General features: G+C 59.2%; 1 long non-coding RNA gene across 1 annotated transcript; it reads right to left on the bottom strand.

The window, feature by feature from the left end:
* Positions 1 to 8,354: 8,354 nt before the first annotated feature.
* LOC122474603 lies at positions 8,355 to 11,134 on the bottom strand. The gene is made up of 2 exons (XR_006294955.1): positions 9,167 to 11,134; positions 8,355 to 8,385 (listed from the first exon to the last, which is right to left on the bottom strand). It is a non-coding gene; the product is annotated as an uncharacterized LOC122474603 (long non-coding RNA).
* Positions 11,135 to 21,981: the final 10,847 nt, after the last annotated feature.

Below are 21,981 nucleotides of genomic sequence, written 5' to 3'. Positions count from 1 at the left end.
TGTCCGGGTGGGGCTCCCAGTCTCTCTCTGCCCCCCTCCGCGTCCCGAGGGCCCTCTAGGTCAAGCCAGTGGGATGACTGGCCCGCTCTGCCTGTCCCTTCTCTTCACCTTTGATCCTGAGCTCCAGCCATGTGGACCCTCTCTCCAGGCGGGACAGCTTTCTGTCCTTCCTGCCCCCGGTCTTCAGGCATGTTCCTCCCTCTGCCCGGGACGGTGCCTTCTGCCCCTCATCTGGCCAACCTCGGGTTTCAGGTGTGTTTCCTGGCTAGACTGGCAGCATTAGCAGGGACAGGCTCGGTCCTCAGTGTTGGCAGAGCGCCTCGTCCGGAGTAGGTGACACTGAAGGCTCATTGGGCCGATGGGTCTGTACCGCACTAGAAACCAGGAGACTGAGAACGACAGATGGCCATTCACGTCTATTGCATGCTCACTGTATACCGGCCTGCTTTTTTCTTAAATGTTTATTGATCTATCTTGAAGGAGAGAGAGCGAGCGAGCGAGCAGAGGAGGGGCAGAGAGAGAGAGAGACTCTCAAGCGGGCTCTGTGCTGTCCGTGCAGAGCCCAACATGGGGTTTGATCCCGTGAACCACGAGATCACGACCGGAGCTGAAACCAAGAGGCAGATGCTTAACCGCCTTGAGCCGCCCAGGCGCCCCACCAACCCCCGTTTTTAAGCATAGTAGGTGTGTTCGTTCACTTATTTCTCGTGACGACGGCCTGTGAAATAGGAACGAAGATTCTCTCCATTCTACAGAGGGAGGACACCGAGGCAGGTGGGGTCCAGAGACTTAGGCTTACAGCCGGCAAGAACCCAGGAAGTTGAGTTCCAAATCTAGCCCCCAGCTGAGTTAATACCTTGCCGTGGGTCCCTGGGCCAGCGTCTCCACCTCGCTGAGCTGAAGCTTTTCTGTATGTGCAACACAGGGTGGCCAAAGTGGTGATCCCTGGCGTCCCTTCCCGTTGTGACATCTTGGGGTCTCTGGACCCTTCCTGGGAAGTTCCCCTGGTGATCTGCCCTCGGCTGAGCACCTGCTCTCAGCATCCCGCCCCAGGGCTCACATCAAGGCTCCCTGCAGAGGTCCCGTGGGTAACGCACAGGAGTTGGGTGCGAGTTAAGCAAGGTGGGTGCCGGCCAAACTTGTTTCTCTGCTGACAACACAAAAGCAGGGGGCAACCTGGTGGGTAAGAGGTCGGGCTTTGGGCTCAGAGGAGTGTAAATTCCGGCTCTCCCACAGAGGAGCTGCATGGGGCGTCCCCCTCCCAGCCTCAGTTTCTTTTTCTTTCGTGCGTCACCTGAGTTGTGGAAGCCTCGTGGGGCGGTTGGAATATCTCACAGCGCCTGGCCCACATCAGTGAGGGTGGTCAGTACTTAGATGCTGTGCTCCACTTTCCTTTTTCTGTTTTTCTTAAGTTTATTTATTTTGAGAGAGCGCGCGCGCGTGCAAGCGGAGGAGAGGAAGGGAGAGAGAGGATCCTGAGCAGCCTCTGCTCTGACGGCGCAGAGCCCGGGGCAGGGCTTGAACTCACGAACTGGGCGTCGCGACCTGAGCCGAAACCAAGAGTTGGATGCTTAACCGACTGGGCCACCCAGGCTCCCTGTCAATTTTCCTTTTTTAATCGGGGGGTCCCAGCAGGCAAGAGTCAGGGCCCATGGCTCCCCCAAGCAAACTGACCTTGTGGTTCTAGAAGCATCTCCACTGGAAACATTCCACCCCAGAGAGGCGGGAGCCCTGAGTACCCAGCTGGGTAACCAGACTGTCCCCTGGTGGCGTTGTCATCACAGTCAGCTGGCCCTGGGCCTCCACCTCACGGGGACTGTTCATACCCCCCAAGGCTGGGCTGCCGGGCACTGGGGCTCACGCAGAGACTAGAGGGGTAGGGGGGCCTGAGCAGGGCAGTCAGGGGCCAAGGGCGCTTGGAGCAGAGTCAGGCCTGGGTCCCCACATCAAGAACTTTACACACATCATCTCGAGGACCCTTCCCAACAGGCTTGTGGGGTGTGCACCCTTTATACAAGGGAGGCCACGCCATGGAGGCTCAGAGGGGGACAGTGACTTGCCCCAAATCACACAGCCAGAAGGAGGAGTCTGGACCTTGCTCATGATTACTCTGCCCCCTGCTTCCGACAAAGGTGTTCCAACCACATTCGTAGAAAGGATAAGTGAACTAAGGAGCGTTCCGGAAGGGGCGCCTGGGTGGCTCGGTCATTGGGCGTCTGACCTGATGTCGGCTGGGATCGTGATCTCACAGGTTCATGGGATCAATCAAGCCCTGCTTCGCATCCGGCTCTGCCCTGACAAGGGTGGAGCCTGCTTGGGATTCTGTCTCTCCCTCTCTCCCGCTGCCCCTCCTCCTCCCCCCTGCTCAGAATAAATAAACAAGACATTAAACAGAAAGAAAGAAAGAAAGAAAGAAAGAAAGAAAGAAAGAAAGCAACGTGCTGGAAGAAACCCTGGGACACCCACGTGGGCCCATGTACAGAAATGTTTGTCAGTGAGCATGGGTGCCCCCTTCTTTCCCATCCCAGCACGCCCCTCCCCCCTGCTGTCGCTGTGGGGCCTTTATTCACCGGCTTCTCGTCGCCTGTTGACTCTGCTAGACTCTAAGCCCCTGTTTCGCTCCTCACCTTGTAGCCTGCACGCGATTCCGGGCCAGCACACGGAAGGTTCCCGTGAATGAAAGCACTCCAGCGGCAGATGGCTGTTCCACCCAGCCCTTCTGTGCGCCTGGCCAGCCCCCTCCCCGCCCTGGCCTCCGTTCCTCCATCTCTGCATATGGGACGGCGTGTGCCATCCCGGGTCTGGGTCTGAGCTCAGGTGAGCTGCTGGGTTCCGAGGGAGGGCCCCCAACACCTCCCCCCAAGGGGCAGTGAGGGCGAGGTGGGCACGTGTGGAGGGTAGGACAACTCATCTCGGGCCCCCTCCCACGAATAGGTCCGCCTTGATGGAAGCAGGCAAATCCGCCCCTCCCCCTGCCGCTCACGCACCTTCCTTACTCTCCTGGTTCCCGTCACCCAGTCACCCACTGGGAGAGGCTCGCCCTCCTTCCCTACAAGTTGCTCCCAACCCAACAGGATCAGACAGCCAGGGTGGTTCTCTGCCGGATGGAGGAGGAGATTTGAGGCTCCAGCCCAGCTCCCCTGGGGGAGCCCAACTGACCTCCAGAAAGGCTCAGCCTGGAGAGGGATTGCTGACCTTGGGGGGGTGGGCAGCACTTGGAACAGAAAACACCTGCTATGTGTAAACAGACACCCCACTTCCGGGGCTCGGCACAGGGTGCCTCCGGGACCCGGTCTGCCGGAAGGGCGTAAACAGGACACTCACCCGAGGAAGGGGCTCGCCTAGGGGTTGAACTGCACCCACCAAAGCTCAGTTCACCCACAAATTCGGCCCAGCAGGACCCCGATGGCGGTGCGAATGACAGTTTCTGAGTTTCTGCAAGGTGCTTTCTGTGACACCCCATTTTACAAATGGGAACGTTGAGGCCCGAGACAGCAGCGACCTTAAGGCCACAGTCCTTCCTCTCCAGTAGCTGTCGTCTGGGTGGGAGGGGAGCTGACCAAAGCCCAGATAAGTATGACCTGTGAGTAAGGGGGCAGGGCCAGGAGCAGCTCAGCTCTATAAGGGGTGAGGACAGCACCCCCTGCGGAAACGGCGTGTGGGCTCATTTGCGAGGGCCTTGATGGAGGTGGGACTGTGACCCACCAATGTGACCATGGGAGGGGGTGTGGGGGGGGTCAAAATTAGAGGCTGTAGGATCCCAGACGAGGGGCACCGAGGCAGCCTTGATGCATGTTGTATGGTCTCTATGTGAATGTGCGCGTGCGTGTGTGCTGACGTGTGGTGTGGTCTGTGGGCGGGGGAGGGGTGCGTGCTGGTGTGTGTGTATGTTGTGGGTCTGTGGTAACTGGGACACTCCCTGGGAGGTGGGCTAAGGAGGGCTGGAGGAGACGTTCGCCAGGAAAATGGGAGAAAGGCAAGAGTTCGGGGCAGAGGGGAGGGGACAGCAGGTGCAAAGGCCTCGGGCAGGAAGAGGCAGCCTGGAGCATCACGGGAGTTTCACCAAGACAGATGCGGAGTGCAGGTGGGAGTTGCATTTGGGGGAGAGCACGCAGCCCACAGCCATGCACCTGAGGTTACAGACCTGAGCCTCAGCCCCGCTCAGCCCCTGGGAGCAGTAGCCAAAAGGTTCTTTAGTTCCCATCCATGAATTGGGTCCCAAGCTCACGCGCCAAAGGCCCCAGAGAGAGCCTAAGAATGGCCAATGTTTTCAAGGCGTCCGGGGGGCTCAGTCAGGGAAGCATCTGCCTCTTGATTTCAGCTCAGGTCATGAGCTCACAGTTCGGGGGTTCAAGCCCGGCATCAGGCTCCGTGCTGACACCGCGGACCCTGCTTGAGATTCTCTCTCCCTCCCTCTCTCTGCCCCTCCCCGACTCGTGCACGCGCGCTCTCTTTCTTCTGTCTCCAAATGAATAAATAAACATTAAAACCAAAAGAATTGCCAATGTTTGGGGCACAGGGCTCAGTGTTTAGCACCATCGGCCTGAGAGCACAGAAGAGGGAACACGGAAGGGGGGCACCGAGAGCGGGGATTTGAACCTAGGTGACCTGACTCCAAAACGACTTCTTCACCTGCCTTGGAGGGTGAGCAGAATCTTAATCGTTCCGGAACAGCCGTCCCATGGTCTTTGTACTGCAACGTGGCTTTCCTCATTTCAGCTCCCCTTTATAGCTTCCACAGGGTTAGCATTCTAGATTATCCGGCTGCCTGCCTTGGGCGTGAGAAAGCTAGCCAGAGTCCCACTGGCCTGGCTGGGACTCAAGTCCCTCCAAGTCCTGCCCGGGGAACTGCCCTCATAGGATGAGGCCAGGCTTTCTCAGCCAGGACGCCAAGCAGCAAGAACTGGGAACCAGGGGCCCAGGAAGCCAGCTTCGCTGCCCACCTGCTGCGTGACCTTGGCAGAGTCCCTTTCCCTCTCTGGGCCTGGGTTCATCCAGCTGCACAAGTCACTCTTGAAGTCTAAGAAGATCTATCTGCTCATTGGCAGATGAGGAAACTGAGCTTCGGAGAGCTCAAAGGACCTGCCTGGGATCCGGGGATCCGCATAAGGTGACACCGGGGTTTACACCGCCACCCCAGGCTGTGCCCTTCATCGCGGCCCCGGGACTGACGTCCAGCCCCCAGCGGCCCGCAGCACCCGGCTGACGGGGTGGAGGAGGGGGGCCCACGCGGTTCCAGGCCCCGCCAGCCTGACGTCAGGCCGGGGCCAGCGGGGCCTAGCTCTGCACAAACAGACGGCGCGGCCCGGGGCCGGGGGCGGCTATGACTCAGGGCCCCGAGACCGGCCGGGAAGCGGAAAGTTTTGTGCAGATGACATCACCGGGCCGCGAGGGCGGGAGGGGGCCGGCTCCGGGAAAAGGCGGCCTGGCGGGCAGCCCGGGCCGGGCAGAGCGCGGAGGGGCGCCGCGGGCGGGGGCGGGGGGGGGGAGAAAGGGGCGCCGGGAACCACGGGCCCCCAGCCCCGAACCCCGAACCCCGGCCCCGCAGCCGGATCCCGCGTTCTCCAGCGAGAAACGGGCTCCACCCGCCTGCGAGGGCGCCGCGCTCCCCAGCGCTCCGGAGGCAGCCGCATCCGTCCTGCTGCGTCCCTGCATTTTAATTACCGCCGCATTAATATTCATGAGCCGGGACTCGAGGGGGACCGCGGGCTGTCATTTCCCTCGCCCGCGCACCCCCCCTCCCAGCCCGCACCCCTCTTTCCCCGGCTGAGTCGTGGGTTTTGTTCCTTCCCGCTCGCAGCCCCTCCCGCACCAACAGTTGGTGCACAGCAGATTTGGGGGGGGGGGGGGCGGGAGTGAGTGTGAGTGTGAGCATGAGTGTGAGCAGGTGTGCGTGCCTGGGCAAGCGCCAGGGTGCAGGGTGGGGGGCTGAGTGAGTGTGGGATGTGCCTGCGAGGCCCGTGTGTGCATGTGTGTGTGCGTCTGCCTGTGTGTGTGTCTGCTTGTGTGAAGGCGGTCGTGCCGGGCATGAGCATGTGCCTGTGTGTGGGTGCGTCTGGGTGCACACTTACGTGCCTGCAACTGTGGGCCTGGGTGCGCTCTGCACGTGAGTGTGCGCGCGTGTAGATACGCGCTGCATACTCGCTCCTGTGCCCGGCAAACCCAGGGGCCGGGCGCTGGGGGAGACAGCGGCTTGTGCAGGTCCGGTCTGGGCTTGGGGAGGGGTCATGTGACCTTCCCAGCAAACACGTGCAGCAGCCCCCTTTGCAGATGGGGCCACTGAGGCAAATGGTCGTGGAGGTGGAGCTCAGAAATGTCTGAGTCCAGAGCCCCTTTCTTTCATGACCTCAGCAGGCTGCCTCCTGGGGAGCTGCGTGGGGAGGTCCCCCGTGGGGTGATGTGGGGGTACCTGAGAGCTCCTCAGGGCCCCAGGCACTGCCCAGGCCCGGGGAGCAGAAGGGGTGTTTCATCAGGAGCAGGGCTCACTGTCTGCATCCCTCCCAAGGGGGGCCACTTTTCTATGGCTCTCCCGTTCCGCCCCCCCCCACCCAGCCCCGGCCTCTCCCACCCCCAAAGCCTGTCCCAGCCATCTTGCACACGCTCCCTGGACGCATGAGGTCTTGCTTTATAAGGGCACAGACAGACAGACGGACAGACTTAAGGCTCTTGGCCCCTCTTCCCTGGGCTGGAGTCAGGCATTCATTCACGCTTTCATTTGTTTGTCAACATAGGCTTCCGTGCCTACTGTGTGTCTGCACTGTTCCCGGCACTGGGGATTCTCAGAGTTTACGAGGGGCCCGCACCACTCTGTTCCCAATTCTAGTCAACTCTTCCTGGGGTGGAAGGGTCTCTGGGCTCCAAGAGGGGGCTTTTCATCTGTGTGCGCATGCTCATGTGGGGTGGGGGTCTAGGGACACCTGTGCACAAAAGACAGCTTCCCACCCCCAGCCTTGCCACAGAGATGCCAGGAGGGCCGGGCAGGCAAGGGTTGTGTCTTCTTCGGGCTGGTGGAGCCGGCGAGGCCACGCTAGGCAGGCTCTCTCTCCATCTGAACTTGTCCTTCTCCAGCCTCTAAGCCAAATAGTCTCAGGGGCTGCTCGATCTGCCTTCCCCTGGACGGAGCCCAGGCCGTGCTCCCTCTCACGACCACCCTGCCCCAGTCCTGCCCTTCTGAACACCCAGAACAAGCTGACTGCTCCCTCCTCTCTGTCACTGGGGGCTGGGCTGGAACTTTCCTTCCAACCATGTCTCCTGAGCCCTTTGTCTTCTCCCGGGCGGGGGGGGGGGGGGGGCGCTTTACAGGAACAGAACGCAGGTAGGGGGACTGTAGGGGAGTCTGGGGTTCTCTGGGGAGGAAGGAATGGTTTCACTGGGTTTCGCGGGTGGGGTTTTGCGGGTGGAGTAGGAGATTGCTCTGAGAGGGGGAGGCGGGAATCCCAGGCAGAGGGAAAGGCTCAGAGGGGTGACTGGAGCCCCTAGTCCAGGAATCAGAGCAGGCCCGAGGCACAAAATCTAGGGATACCCGAGAGATGGTTTTTCTCCCGAAGAGCCTGTGGCAGTACAGCCTCGTGGTAGGGACTCTCAGGTGACCCCACCCCATAAAAATCCCACTCCCCCCTCACTGTGAGAGCCGGGGAGGGGGGTGGGCCACTGAGCCCCCATTTCCCCCTCTGTTAAATGGAGAGAGCAACACATTTCAAAAAATTTTTTAACGTTTATTTATTTTTGAGAGACTGAGAGAGACAGAGCACGAACAGGGGAGGGGCAGACGGAGAGGGAGACACAGAATCCGAAGCGGGTTCTGAGCTGTCAGCACAGAGGCCGAAGCAGGGCTCGAACCTACAAACCATGAGATCATGACCTGAGCCGGAGTCGGACGCTTCACCGACTGAGCCACCAGGCGCCCCCTTTTTTTTTTTTTTTTCTGCTGGAGTATATTCAGATGAAGAGACACTGTCTGTAAGGCAACTCGCACAGTGCCTGATGCTGCTACAGGGGACAGAAAGTCTGTCCTCAAGGACACAGGGAGGCCCCTGGGATAACTGTCCCATTTAGTACAGAGAAAGACTGAAATATCAGCCTGTGCCCCACGGCCCAGCCAGTGGGGAGGAGGGTAAGGACAGATTTCCGGGAGGGGTAGGGACAGGCTGAAGCCACCATCAGTCAGGCCAGGAGAAGGCTCTAGGTAAGAGGAGGGTCCCAACCCCTCCCCTCCGCGGCCCCACCTACCAGACCGCCCATCACTAAAACAGCCGGAGAGCCAGCAGTCAGAGAGGCGGCTGCCCCCCAATCCTGGCTCACTCCTGCTGCAGCTTCCCACATCTCTCTGCCTCCCAGCCCCCTTCTTCCTTTTGAAAGTGTCCTTTTGGGGGGGAATAGTTATACCTGTACGAGGCAAAAAAAAAAAAAAAAAAAAAAATGTGTTTAAAGGAAGCACCGGAAAAGTTTGTGCAATGCAGCCTGACCCAGCACATCCAGTTTTTTTTTGTGTATGTTTCCAGGACATTTCACTGCCTACAGAATTATCTTTCGAAAACTCCCAGAGAATGATGTCCACCCCTGCTCAAGACCTTTGAGGGCTCCCCACTTCCCACCCCCCGGCAAAGGTCTAAGGCCTCTGCAGCCCAGCCCCAGCCTCAGCAACGCTCCTCCTGTTTCTCTCCCCGTTGCCCTCCGTGCCCCTGAGTGGGTTACATCTTCTCAGACAGCCGTGACTTTGCCCTTGCTGCGCCAGCTCTGTGCCCTCCACGAAAATCTCTCTGTGTTGCTCAAGACCAGCTTTCCCAGTTCCCTGCCCTCTGTGGCTCCTCCCTCAGCTCCCTCCCTCACCATCCCCCATGCCAACCCCCATGACTCTCCTGGTGCCCCCACAGCACTGGAGGCGGGGCAGAGAGAGAGGGGGGGAGAGAGAATACCAAGCAGACTCCAAACTGCCAGTGCAGAGCCTGACATGGGACTCGAACTCACAAACCGCGAGATCGTGACCTGAGCTGAAACCAAGAGTCAGACGCTTAACCACTGAACCCACTGAGCAGTCCAGGCGCCCCTACGCTGGTGTTTCTCACATTTAACTTTCAGGAGGGTCTCGCTGGAGTCTTGTGTCTACACTCAATTATGAGCTTCTGGGAGGCCAGACCAGGCATCCTTGATTTTTATCACCACCCACCTCAATGGTTTTCCACACAGTAGGTGCTTGAAATGTTTTTATTTTTAAAAAAACATTTAACTTGCTTTTCCTTAGGGACGCAGCCAGCAGCTCGGGATTTGAATCATTTCCTAGCTGTGTGTCCTTGAGAAAGTGAATCGACCTCTCCGAGCCTCCGTTATTTCATCTGGAAAACAAAGTTGGTTAATAACACAAGCTCCCTCCAAGAGTCACTGTGAAATAACAGAGCAGTTGACATGTTCTACTCGTTAGTAGCACTTGGTCTACTCATTCGTACTCATGAGCGTTACTCAGTCTTGTCTTAGTCTCCTCAGACTTGTCCAAGGTCACCTAGCTTGGATTGGGGCAGTGTGGGCACTTGGCCCCCATTTCCTCCCCCCTCCAATGGGGTTACACAACCCTGTGATCAAAGCAAGGGTCCGGCTGTCTGCCAGGTCTCTCGTTGGTTCTCCAGGCCACTCGGGACAGGGATTCCCCCAGCCCCCACAACCCCGTTGAGACCCACCATCCTGGCTGGGGGCCTCTGCTCCTCCTGGTGGCCAAGAGCGGGCCCTTCGGAGGCCTGGTGGCCCCCACCATTGGGAGGATCACTAGAGCAAACAGTCCCCACTGACCCCAGGGGACCATGGGATTTTGCCTATGCCAGAGCAGGCTCTGTGGGGCTAGAGCTGGAGGCCAGGCACCCCCCCCCCGCCCCCGCCCAGGGCTGGGGTGCTTCCAGGGTCTCCTAGAACATCTCGGGGTCCCTCCCTAGCCCTGGCCCTGCAGTGCCAGCCCAGCTGCTTCTCTGAGCCGCACCCAAACTCTTCCAGGCTCTGCCAGGGAGACTGGAAATTTCTGCTCCACAGCGTCTCTGGGATGATTTCGACACCCTGGCTCTGTGGGGGGCGGGGAGGAGGAGCCAGGCCGCTCCACAGGCTCAGTTTTCTCAAACTCTGCTGGGGGGGGGGGGCCGGGGGGGGGGGCGCCTAGCTGGGCCTTGGCCCTCGGGAATCATAACAAACAACCAGCTCCAGCAACAGTGACCACGTATCGAGCGCTTGCTGTGCCCCAGGCCCTGTGCTAAGACTCTCATAGCCTCATGGAACCTTCCAGAACCCTGGCCAGGCTGGCACAATTACTACCCCATCTCACAGATGAGCAAGAAGGGCTCAGAGTGGTGAAGGCGCAGCCCCAGGCCATAGAGCCCGGAGCTGCAGCCAGGCGGGTGACATTCCAGAGCCCAGGAGCAGAGAGATCTAGGTCACTAACTGGCTGGGGGCTGGAAAAGCTGGAAGGGGCCAGGTGGTGGCTGGGGAGGGGGTGGGGGGGGAATGTTGGGGGTCCCTAAAGGAAACTGCAGTACACAGAGGGTAAATGGTCTAGGGGAAGGCATGCTTCGAACTGGGGTCTCTGTTGGCATGTAGGAGTGTCTTCCTGGGGGTACAGCCGGTCCCCCTGGAGATCTCAAGGGGTCCGAAACGTTTCTCTATTCCTGGTCCTGGTAAGCTAGTAACTCCAGACACCTCTCACCGCCCCCCTCCCCGCCCCCCCTGCGACTGTCTGGCTCTGAGCGGTCAGATGGACAGGCGTGTTTAGCGCCCTGGCGGGGCCCCTGGCAAAGCGCCCTGGTCAAATTCAGCCCAATGGCTAGGGTGCCTCTACTGTGTGCCTGGCCCTGGGCCCCCAGGCCCAATGTCAAACCGAGGGAAATGGGAGGAGGGGGGGACGGTGAATGGAGAATCTCAGCTCTCAGGCAGTAGAGTGGAGGACTGAATCAGATACTCTAGGGGGGCAGCTGAGCGCCCCGCGGCAGTGATGACCCTCCCTGGGCTCAGGTCGCCCCCCCCCCCCCCCCCCCCCCCGCCGTTAAAGGAACACACCGATCCCTTCCCTCCGGGTCAGCCGAGGGCTCAATGAGCTCCTGGGGAACAACGCTGGGGGCCAGAGGCGGCCACCCCGGGCCTGGCTCCCGGTTCCCGCGTGTCCCCCCGCCCCCCAACTCCCCCTCCCCCCCCCAACCCCGGGCCGGCGCTGGTTCCCCGCCCTGGGCCCGGCCGCCTAGGGCCACGCGTGCTGGGCGCGGCGGCGGCGCGGGCCCAGGCGCCCAGTTCAGCGGAAAGGAATGTCTTGCTCGGCGGGGGAGGCCGCGGCCCCCGAGGCCGTGTAAACCCCGCCGCCCTCCCCGGGCCTCATTTATTGCGGCCCTAAAGCCCGGCTCGTTCCGCCAGCCGGGCCGCTCGCCGGGTCCACGGATGACTCACCCCCGCCCCCTCGCCGCCGACTCCCGCGCCCCGCCCGGCCGCCACCCCCAGACCCTCACCCCGCGCTCGCCCCGAGCCCGGCGGGGTCCCCGCGTCGGGGGCGCGCGCCCCGCCCCCACGCCGCCGCGGCGCGCCCTCCCCGCTCCCGCTCCTCCCTCCCCTCCCCGCCCCCTCCCCGCGCCGCCCGCCCGCCCGCTCCCTCCCCTCCCCCCCTCCATAACTCAAAAGCTTGTCAAGCTGGTTCCAGACTCCTGGCGCCGGGCTCCGCTCCAGGAAAGAAAAAAAGGAAAAAGAAAAAGGGAAAAAGCCGGCGCGAGGGAGCGAGAGGGAGAGAGAAAGGCCCGCGGAGCGAAACTGTGCGCCGCTTGCGCGCACAGCACCGCGGTCCCCGTCCCCTCCCCCGCTCCCCTCCCCCTCCCCTAACCCTAACGGGGAACCCCGCACCCCGGGGCCGAGGGCGCGCGCGCGGCGCAGATCAATTATTTATGGGCGAATCAATTATTTAGCTGCCCCGGGAAGGGGAGGGTGGCGGGGGAGGAGGCGGCTGCCGAGACCACCCCGCCGGAGGTCGCGGCCCTCCCGCTGGGCCTCGGGGGTCTGGAGGCGTCCCCACGCCGGGGGTCCTGTTCGAGAAGGCTGCCTCGGAGTGGGCTCCGGGAGGAGCGCGGGGGAACCTGCAGAAGCGGGACAGAGGGCTCAGAAACCTAGTTAGGCCGGGGAGGGGGGTGTGTGGGGGGGTGGCGGGAAAGAGCTGGCTGGGGCAGGGGGGGGCGTGGGAATAGCCTGGCCTGCGAATCCTTTCCTTCCTTCCTTCCTTCCTTCCTTCCTTCCTTCCTTCCTTCCTTCCTTCCCATCTTTATTGCGAGCCCTCTGCTGCCAGCGAGCCCACAGAGAGAGCCGTGGTAGGAGAGGGTTAACAACTGGAATTTGGAGTTCGAGCTGGGTCCAGATCCTTCTGTGTATTGTATTCGCCCCTGCTGTGTCCTCTCAAGCAAGAGACGTGCCCTCTCTGAACCTCCACTTCCTCTTGGGCGGGATGGAAAGGAGGGCTGGGAGGAGGTGATGCGAGGATTCGGGGAGATGGGCACCTGGGCAGGGCCTGGCACAGAGCTGGGGGGTGTGGGGGGGGGTGGGAGGTGGCTCCTGTCCTCAACATGCTCAGGCCCCGGTATCCTACCCCAACTGTGGGTTCTGGATAACCTGTATCCTCTCCTGGTTTAGGACATTTGAAGGTCATTATCAAAACCATGCCAACCCCAAGGCCTCTGCCCAGGGCCCTCACCTCTGGCTGGCTTCTCACCAGCCTGGCCCTTCAAAGGCTGGTGCATATGGCAGCCAGAGGGGTGGGCCAGAGGCTCAGTCTAATACCCTTGCCCTTCCCTACCCTTCCCTTCCCTCTTCTGCAGCTCTCTCCCTCCTCCGTGTCCTCCTTTCTGCTTCCAGCCTATTCTCTGCCTCCAGTCCGGGCGGGAGAGGTTTGCAGTCCTGAGGCCATGGGGGCAAGGGGCAAGGGGCTGGCAGAATAGAAGTGAAGCTCAGCTCTCACAAAAGTCCTGGCCCTCCAGCCACAAACTTCGTTCCTGTCCAGGGCGCTGTGTGTTCTCTTTCCAAGGCTGGGAAAGCTAAGGAGCTTCCGTTTCCAGACACAGGCTTGCCGAGGGGGTCACCGTTGGTCACCAAATCTGCCAAACAACTGTATTAGGTGGGCCTCAGCGGGTCCCGGTTTGTGGGGCCTCAAGCTTTTACAATCTTGGGGACCCTCTTTGAGAAAAGTAATGTGAAGTTACGAATACACATTTAAGCCGGGGTGGGGTGGGGGGGTGGGGTGTGGGTCCTTAGCAGAGAGAGTCCCTGGCGCTAAAGGGTCCTCCCCTTCTTGGTAAATCGTCTCTGCAGGTGGCTGGCACCATTGTTATTCCTTTGCAGAGGTGGAAATAAAGCTTAGGAACCGAAAGTTGCTGGCCCAAGGTCAACGCAGCTTGAAAGGATAAAGCTGAACTTCCAGCCCACAGGCACCTGCCTCAGTGCACATCGATGTTACTGCCTCCTGGACGACATATCTCCGTGCTCCCCCCAACCCTCCCCCTGTACCCCCCCCCGACATAGGCAGGATCAGGCAGAGCACCCTTTGCTTCCAGAACCAGCCTGTGCCCCTCCCTCCCAAGACCTTCATGCCCCAAGGCTCCAGCCTGGGAGACTTTCTGTCTCGTGATAACAACCACACAGTGCCAGGAGGTAGGTCTCATCTGACCTTTTAAATTCCCACAGCTGTCCCTACTCATTCCAGAACTGAGGCTCCCCAGCTGACCCCCTTGAGCTCCCTGGGGGCAGGGGCCGGTTCTGTCTGGTTTGGCTTCTCATTTCCGGGTCTCGGCTCCCGGTACCCGCACAGGATAGACAAGGTGCACGTATGCGGGACTGTCTGTTCCCAGCTTGGGAAGAGGGGCAGCAGGGGCAGTGGAGAGAGGATGTTCAACTGCGCGTTCCTGGGCTTCTCCAGACCTCTTAAATCAGGCTGTCTGAGCACACGGCCTGGGGCTCTGCATTTTACAGCTCCCTCGGGTAAAGTAAAGCTGAGTCAAGTTTGACACTCACTGACTCAGGGACCAGAAAGGGCAAAATGTTGCCTCGGGACCAAGCCCCTCTCACGAAAGAGATTCATCCCTCCCTAATTCTAGCTTTTACCAGCGTGTCAAGCTCATCTTCCAGCTGAGAGCCAATTGTTTCGAACACTTATTAAAGACCTACTGTATGCCTGGGGCTGGCTCCGAGGCTCCAGATAGTTGACCTCATTGGACACTCAAAAAAAGAAAAAAAAAAAAAAGCCCTAAGAGGTGGCGACAATTATTATCCCCCATTTTACAGGTGGAGAAACTGAGGCCTAGGGAGACCAAGTGATTTGCAGAGGGAAATAGGAACGATGGAAATAGAATAGGAACGGAGTCCGCAGGACCAGTGACCTCAGGAGTAGAGCTCGCAAGGGGCTTGTGAGAACACCCAGAGATGAGAGGTTTAAAAAAAAAAATTCTTTTTTAATGTTTATTTTTGAGAGAGAGGGAGAGACAGAGCGAGTGGGGGAGGGGCAGAGAGAGAGAGAGAGAGGGAGACACAGAATCCGAGGCAGGCACCGGGCTCCGAGCTGTCAGCACAGAGCCTGACGGGCGGCTTAAACCCACGAACCGAACCGCGAGATCATGACCTGAGCCAAAGTCAGGCGCTTCACCGACTGAGCCACCCAGGCGCCCCCATAGATGAGAGTTGATACACCAGCCCGTGAACGGCTTGGAGAAATCAAGCAAGCTACAGTCACTACAGGAACCTTAAGCTAAGATATGTAACAAAATTAGGCCGCAGACCCCAAAGAAATCTAATCAAGTCGGCCTCCCCTCCCCGGTTATCTTTGGAGCCAGCTTTCTGGGGAGTGTGTGTTTGTGAAAGGATTTGCTGTATTTGCTTCAGGCAAATCTTTGCCTTTCCTCTGCCTGCAGTTTCGGTACAAAAGGGAAGGGTCCAGGGACAGCAAGAGGAGAGACCCAGGCTGGTGGTGGGCAGGTGGGCACGGCAGGCGGGCACGGCAGGCCAGCGTGGCTCCCTGGGCTTTGTCTGCAGGGCCGTGTCACTTGGCTCCCCCTGAGCCAGTGCTCTGTGCTCACGCCTGCTCTGCAAGGGGAGTCGAGGCACCAGGGAGGTTTCAGGTGGGGAGGAGCAGCTCCCTTGCTAGAGCGGAGGGTGTGCACTTGTTCTGGGAGGACCCTGAAGGCAGAACCAGCAGAGGCCGCCCTGGGAGGCCGGTTTTGCCTCGCAAGATAAACTAATAGGGCAGCCTTGTCGGTAGTGAGTGACCCAGCTGGGGAGGTATCCAAGGATAGGTGGGTGTGTGTACAGAGCCATGACTCAGGAAGAGGATTGGCCGAGGCAACTTGGAGATCTTTCTTGATGCTGAGACTGGGAATTTCCATTCTTAACGTAACTGACCAACCCAAGTGGGGCTGATGGGAAAAATTAGCAAAGAAAGAAGGTGGCAGGGTAAGGTGCTCAGACTAGGGAACCCACAGACCCTGGGGAGGCACCGAGGGGCACCCAGTGAAGACCCCGCCCTTGGTTTTCCAACAGAACTGCCATTCTGGACACTCAAATGTCCTCTTTTCTTTTGCAATCATCTGTAAACCCCCATTAACCGTTCATCATAATGACCAATAATGTGTTACTGATAATCGCTGATCACTAACCACAATACGCCTAGCACAGATGGGCAGTTACTGAGACGGGCTCTGTCTTAAGTACTCGACACGCATAAATGCATGTCACGGACAGGATAGTTCTGTGAGCAATGTCCTTACTTTTACTATCATTCCCATTTTACAGATGAGGAAACTGAGGCCCAGAGAGCGCCAGGCGAAGTCCCAGGACTCAGAGCCAGGCTCGGGAGGGGAGCTGGGAAATGCTGGCAGAGGGCTGTGGGATAGCTGCCCCCCACCTAGGGGGCTGCTTCTGCCCTCGGTGGGTGGGGACTCTAGACACTGCTAACTGTAGTGGTTCAGAGGAGCAGAACCCAGAATGAGAATAGAGGAAGGGGCCATCTCCTCCGACTTCCTTCCTGATTACCCCAGGGAAATAAGTATCAGAGAGGCGAAGAGTTATCTCAAGGTCATCAACCAATCCAGTGGCCACTGGGTCTCCTGAGTCCTGCATGTGGGCCCTTCCTACTACATTCCCACATCCCTCTGTTCTTTAAAAATGATATTTATTTAATGTTTGTTTATTTTTGAGAGAGAGAGAGAGACACACACACACACAGAATCCGGAGCAGGCTCCAGGCTCCGAGCTGTCAGCCCAGAGCCCGACGCGGGGCTCGAACCCACAAACCGTGAGATCGTGACCTGAGCCGAAGCTGGACGCTTAACCAACTGAGCCACCCAGGTGCCCCTAAAGATGCTTTAAAAAATCATCACTGGTAGCATCTTACTAAGAAAACATCATGAAAGGAACCCGAAGACCTGCCGTATGTCGAGCAGTTATCATGGGCCAGGTAATGTGTGCAGATACTGGTCCCTCACCTGCTGACCTCATAGGAAGGGATCAAGGTTAAAGGTGACCGTGGACATGAAGCCACTTGTAAACTGGAAGACATTGTCCATGTGCTCATCTTTGAATGTGGGGCGTAGGAATTAGAAGTTAAATGCTGCAGCTCCTACCGGGGAAATGGGATCACGTTTAGGGCTCGGAAATAATCAGTGGTTCCAGGGTTAGCTCCTTGCTAGAAAGCACCCCCGGCCGCTGTTCGTTTACTCATCCGTCCCCCTGAATGTCGTCGATTGAGTATCACGTGGGCACAGGAGCGTGTTCAACCCGGTGGCTTTGGGCACAGGCTCTGGGTCAGTCTTCCTTGGCCTGAGTTCTTCAAGTGTTGGCCTCACCCCTTCCCCGCTGATGTGGATTTCCCTCTCAGACCTTCAGGGTCTCTGTTAGGATGCAGCCCAGCTAGTCTACGAAAACCCAGGGAACCCAAGCTAGAGGAGAGAGGAGCCGATTTCCTTTACGTGGCAGTCGAGGGGGTTCCGCTCTAGAAGCTGGTCCACGGCCCACGCTCCTTCTGTCTTTCCCATCCTGTGGAGGAGTCTTCCCCCCCCTTCCCCGCCCCCATTCTTTCCTGTGAGTGTCAGGGGCACCCTAAAGAGTGGAGGCCACTCCTTCCTTTTAAGGGCAATCTGGAAGGGCCTTAGACACCTCTCTTGTGTCCCATTGGCCAGAACCGATCACATGGCCACACCTAGTTGCAAGGGAGACTGGGAAATGTAGTATTTAGCCTGGCGGCCATGGGCCTCATTAAAACCCTGGGAGGGGATGCTCTGTGAACTAAAGAGGAGGTGGCAGGGGGCGCCTGGGTGGCTCAGTAGGTTAAGCGTCCGACTTCAGCTCAGGTCGCGGTCTCACTGCTCGTGGGTTCGAGCCCCACGTCGGGCTCTGTGCTGACAGCTCAGAGCCCGGAGCCTGGTTCGGATTCTGTGTCTTCCTCTCTTTCTCTGCCCCTCCCCTGCTCGTTCTCTGTCTCTCTCTGTCTCAAAAAGAAAGAAACATTAAAAATAAAAAGAAATAAAGGGGAGATGGCAGAATGGACACTGGGCAACAGCCAGAAGTCTCTGCCAGGTAGGATTCAAGGAGATACTTTGGGGACACTGAGCACGGGGCCAGATATACGGCTCATGCTCAGGTAAAATGTGCCATTATCACTGGTATTATAGGTGAGTCCTTTTCCCCTTCCCAAGGGATTCAGGGGCCCTGGGACTGCTCTGGCCGCTTTGTGGGGGCCTCCGACCTATGCTGTCCACCCTCTAGGTGATGAGGAGAAGCACCGAGAGACAGCAAGCCCCAGCCCACCCCCTCAGGGCCCCACAGCCCAGGTTGGGGAGGATCTCAGCCCTCTTCTCTCCATTCCAGGGAAAAACAGGAAAGCAGGCTTTTCTCTAGGGCTTGGAGACAAGGAGAAGCGACCGACATCGGGCACCTTGCAGCCCTGCCCCACAGCCGCCTCCGCAGAGCATGGCAGCCTCTGCCGCCCCGCGGCTCAAGGCCACATCCACTCTGCAGGCTGTCAAACGCTGGTCAGGAGACCAGATAGACATCCTGGCAGCACCAGCTGATTTGAGCTCAGGAATGTTCCCTGAATATTCTCCTCTGAACCCAGAGCCCTTTCCAGCCCAAGGAGACTGGCAGGTGACCCAGGAAAGTGTGCACTGTGTCCCCTCGACTCCCGCTCACCCCCAGCTACTGAACAGGAGCGTCTCTTCTCCTGCAGACCCTGGGTTCAGGGTCAGGAGCTGAGACCCCCAGATTAGACGACCCTGACTCTGCCCCTTAGCAGCTATGGTAGCTGACCTCTCCGAGTCTAATGAGGATCATCACGGCCTCTATAGCTCCATCTTATGGTCAAGACTTATAGAATAATCCATCCAAGGTGCTTGTGGAGGGAAGGGGCTCACGGGACGATGCCTGCTCAGATCAGAATTGTGCCTGTTATCCTTGACTGTCTATCACCTGTCCATGCCTCCTGCCGTCCGCACGCTAAGCAGGGGCGCTTTTCCGAGCCCCCACCCCCACCCCGACTGGGCAGGTCCCCTGCGTATGCCAGCTTTGCACCCCAGCGTTGGCCTTCCCAGCACTTTGCACAATCATGGTGAATTAATTATGTGGGTGGAGCGCTGCCCTCCAGACGCAGTCTTGAGCCCTTGGGGACTGTGGCTATTTCATTCGCCGCGATAGCCCTAGTGCCCGGCACAGGGCTTGGCATGACGAGGATTCTAGGAAAGGCTTGTGGAATGAATGAATGGGCACTTGAATGAATGAATGGGTAATTGAATGAATGAATGGGTACTTGAATGAATGAATGGGTACTTGAATGAATGAATGGGTACTTGAATGAATGGATGGATGAGCGAGAAGGTGTTTCTGCCGTCAGCCTGAGAATGTATCTTTAAGAGCAGAGTTCATAGACTTGGGAAGCCTCTGATCTGAATGTCAGCCCTGTCCTTGACTTGCCAGGTGACCAGGAGCAAGACCTTGCTTCTTCTTGAGCCCCAGTTTCCTCATCTATAAAACGAGGCTAACACGCCTTCAGAGAGTGTGGCGAGGAAGACAGCGGAGGGAAAATAACTCCTATATGGTGCACCTGACACGTAGTGAGTGCGCAGAAGCGCTGCCTGTAATAATAATAGCCGTCGTTATTGTTGATGTTCTTCGTGAAACACCAGGGAGTTTTCTCTACACTTTATCTCCAGACCCCCTGGACTGACCCCCTCTCCTTGACCGCTGGAGAAGTCAGGAAGGGCTGATAAAAGCTTCCATTCATTCATGAACACGGTGAATCAATAAGTTTTCTGAGTGTCCCCTGGGTGCTGGGCCCAGGGCTGGATGCTGGTGGCCCGGGACAGAAAGGAGGGCCCTGCACCGGAGGGGGTGGGTAGGGAGGGACCAGCAGGTCAGTCCTCTGCACAAAGGAAGTGGCTGAGGCTCCCTGCCTGAATCCTGTCCTCCCCCAGCCCCCATGGCCCATCCATCTGTGTCCTTTCCCTGTGGCTTTTCCGTCCCAGTCTGGGCAGGGGGCTCTGTGCCCCCAGCCCACCTGCAAGCCATTTTCTGCCCTCCTGTCATCTCCTTCCTTCGATCCTTTTTGTGGAGACACTTCTGGAAGCTTCTGGACCCTTGGCAACCTCCTTCCCCGGGCGGGGCCTGGCCTGCTGACCCCCACCGGGGCTGGACCAAAGCGGGCTCCTCATGGGAGGCTGCCCTGGGAGACAGATGGGTCATGGTGTTACCCGTTCACTCGCAGGCTCCAGGCCTGTGCGGGGGCCCACAGAGTGAACGAGACAGTCGTGGTCCCTGTCCTCGGGGAGCTCGCAGCCCAAAGGGGCAGCAGCCCTTCCCACACCAAGGGAATCCCCCCCAGAGCTCCCACAGCAGGAGTGGTCCAAGGACCCAAGCAAGGAACACCGAGCTGGGAGTCGGGGGCTCTGGGGAGCACCTTTGCTTCTGAGCCTCGGTTCCGCATGCGGGCCGTGGCTCGGCTGGAGACACAGGACGGCGCGCTGTCCAAGCTCGAAGGCCACGAGAGGTCATGGAGTGCCCGGCCTCGCCAGAATGGACTTCCTGGGCACAGGAAGGGGTCCCTGGCCCCAGCAGGGAGGCAGGGTGGAGGCCGGAGGTGGAGGGAGCCCAGGTACGAAGACAGATGGAGGTGCATCTTTGGTCAGAGAGGGAACAGGGTCTTGACCTCTGCCCTTCCCCTGGCTCAGGGCGGGAGCTGCCCTGATGCTCGTGGGGGCGGGGCTGCCATTTATTGAGCACACACCATCTGCTAGGCACGCTGGGCTGAGCTACTGACAGCAGGCGCAAATCTGTGGACTCCCCACGCTGGTCCTATGAGGCAGGTGCACATTATTCTCCCATTTTACAGATGAGCAAATTGAGGCACAGAGAGCTGAAAGCTACCCAGGGCCCTGTGGTTGGTAAGTGGCAGGGCTGGGTTTTGAACTGGGTTTTCCTTGACTTCAGCACCGCCCCCCCCCCCCCCAATGCTGTTCCGTCCCTTGGTGGATGAGTAGGGGGCGGGGCTTCAGGCATCAGGATCCTGGGCTCACCTCTGCTGGGTCAGGAGGGGGACCCGCCCTTTCCATGTCCTGCCTCAGTAGTTTCAGCTGGGTGGCCGGGAAGTTCTCACCTTCGGGAGAGTAGAGGCCCACCTTCCTGGGGAGTCCTTCAGAGGGCAGCGGGTGTAGACTGTAGCCTCCTGTCTGTAGTCCCCACCCACCAGGGGCCCCTGGCCACTTTTCACTTATTCCCGCATTCATTCACTCGTTCATTTATTCATTCATTCATTCACTCAGGCGTCAGAACACACAGGTACAACGAGAGAGGCCCGGCGTCTGTCCTTAGGGAACTTTCCGAAGCGCTGAGGTGACACAAGTGAACGTGTGAATGAAGGAGTCCAGGGGACGAAGGCAGAGGGGTGGACATGGCCTGGGTTGGCAGCGGGGGTGGGGGGGGGGCTCTGGAGGAGGTGACATCTGAGCTGAGACCTGAAGGATCAGTCAGAAGCCTGGAAGGCCAGAGGACAAGGGCTTCAAGAACAGCAAATGCAAAGGTCTGGAGGGCGGTAGGCAAACCAGCGCTAGGGGTAGAAAGCGGTGGTGGTGGTGGGGGGGGGTCAGAGTGACCAGATGTGGCAGAGGAGTCACGTGTGGGCTGGTGCTGGGAGCCCAGGGTCCCATGCCCTTGTGGGTGCAGCGTGGAGCCGTTGGGGGCCAGTCCCGGCCCAGTCACATCCTTTAAAGTCTGTGGGCTTCCCTGAGTACAGGGGGCGGCGGGGCGGGGCAGGGATGAGGGGAGACGGAGACAGAGAGGCCCTGAAGAGGCTGATGTGTGGGGAGAGGTGGCGAGGCTGGACTTGGGGGTGGCTGTGGGGAGGGAGAGGGGTAGACTGGCTTAGGATTGGGTGCGGGCATGGGGGCGGGGAGGTCAAAGAGGAACCTGAGTTTGGGGACCTTTACTTTCCAGCGCGGGGAGCCCCGGGACAGAGGGACAGCCTGAGGTTGGGGTGAGTGGCGCAACCTCGGGGCCACCGCCCTACTCAGAACCCTCCCTCCGCCCCCCGCCGCCGCCCAGTGACCCGCAGTCTCTCACCGCTGCCCACACCCCGCCCCCCCCCCCTGCAACCTCATTGTCTTGTGATTGATGAAGGCCCCCGTGCGGTGTTTGTTCAGCTGTCCGGACCACCCCCCCCCCCCGGGGCTGGCTGCGCGTCTGTCCCTGTGCATCTGTCCATCTCAGAGAGGACGAAACCTAAGGAGCAAGAGTGGGGGCCCCGAGGCAGAGTGGAAACCCACCGGGGTTTGGAGCCGTGCCTTCCTCGCTCTGCTTTGCCGGGGATGACTCATCCCGGGAAGTGGACAGTCCAGACCAAGGCTTTGATCCTCTGCTGGCTACAGGCGGCGTAGCCCCCAGACCGTGGTGTTCATCCAGGACAGCTCCCCTTGGGGCCCAAGGAGGGCAGTTTTGGGGGTCAGGGCTGACCGTGAG

The sequence above is a fragment of the Prionailurus bengalensis genome, chromosome D4, assembly GCF_016509475.1.
Source record: "Prionailurus bengalensis isolate Pbe53 chromosome D4, Fcat_Pben_1.1_paternal_pri, whole genome shotgun sequence".
Classification (NCBI taxonomy): domain Eukaryota; kingdom Metazoa; phylum Chordata; class Mammalia; order Carnivora; family Felidae; genus Prionailurus; species Prionailurus bengalensis.
Note: the sequence above shows the minus strand (reverse complement) of the source record. Positions and strands in the feature narration are given on the sequence as shown.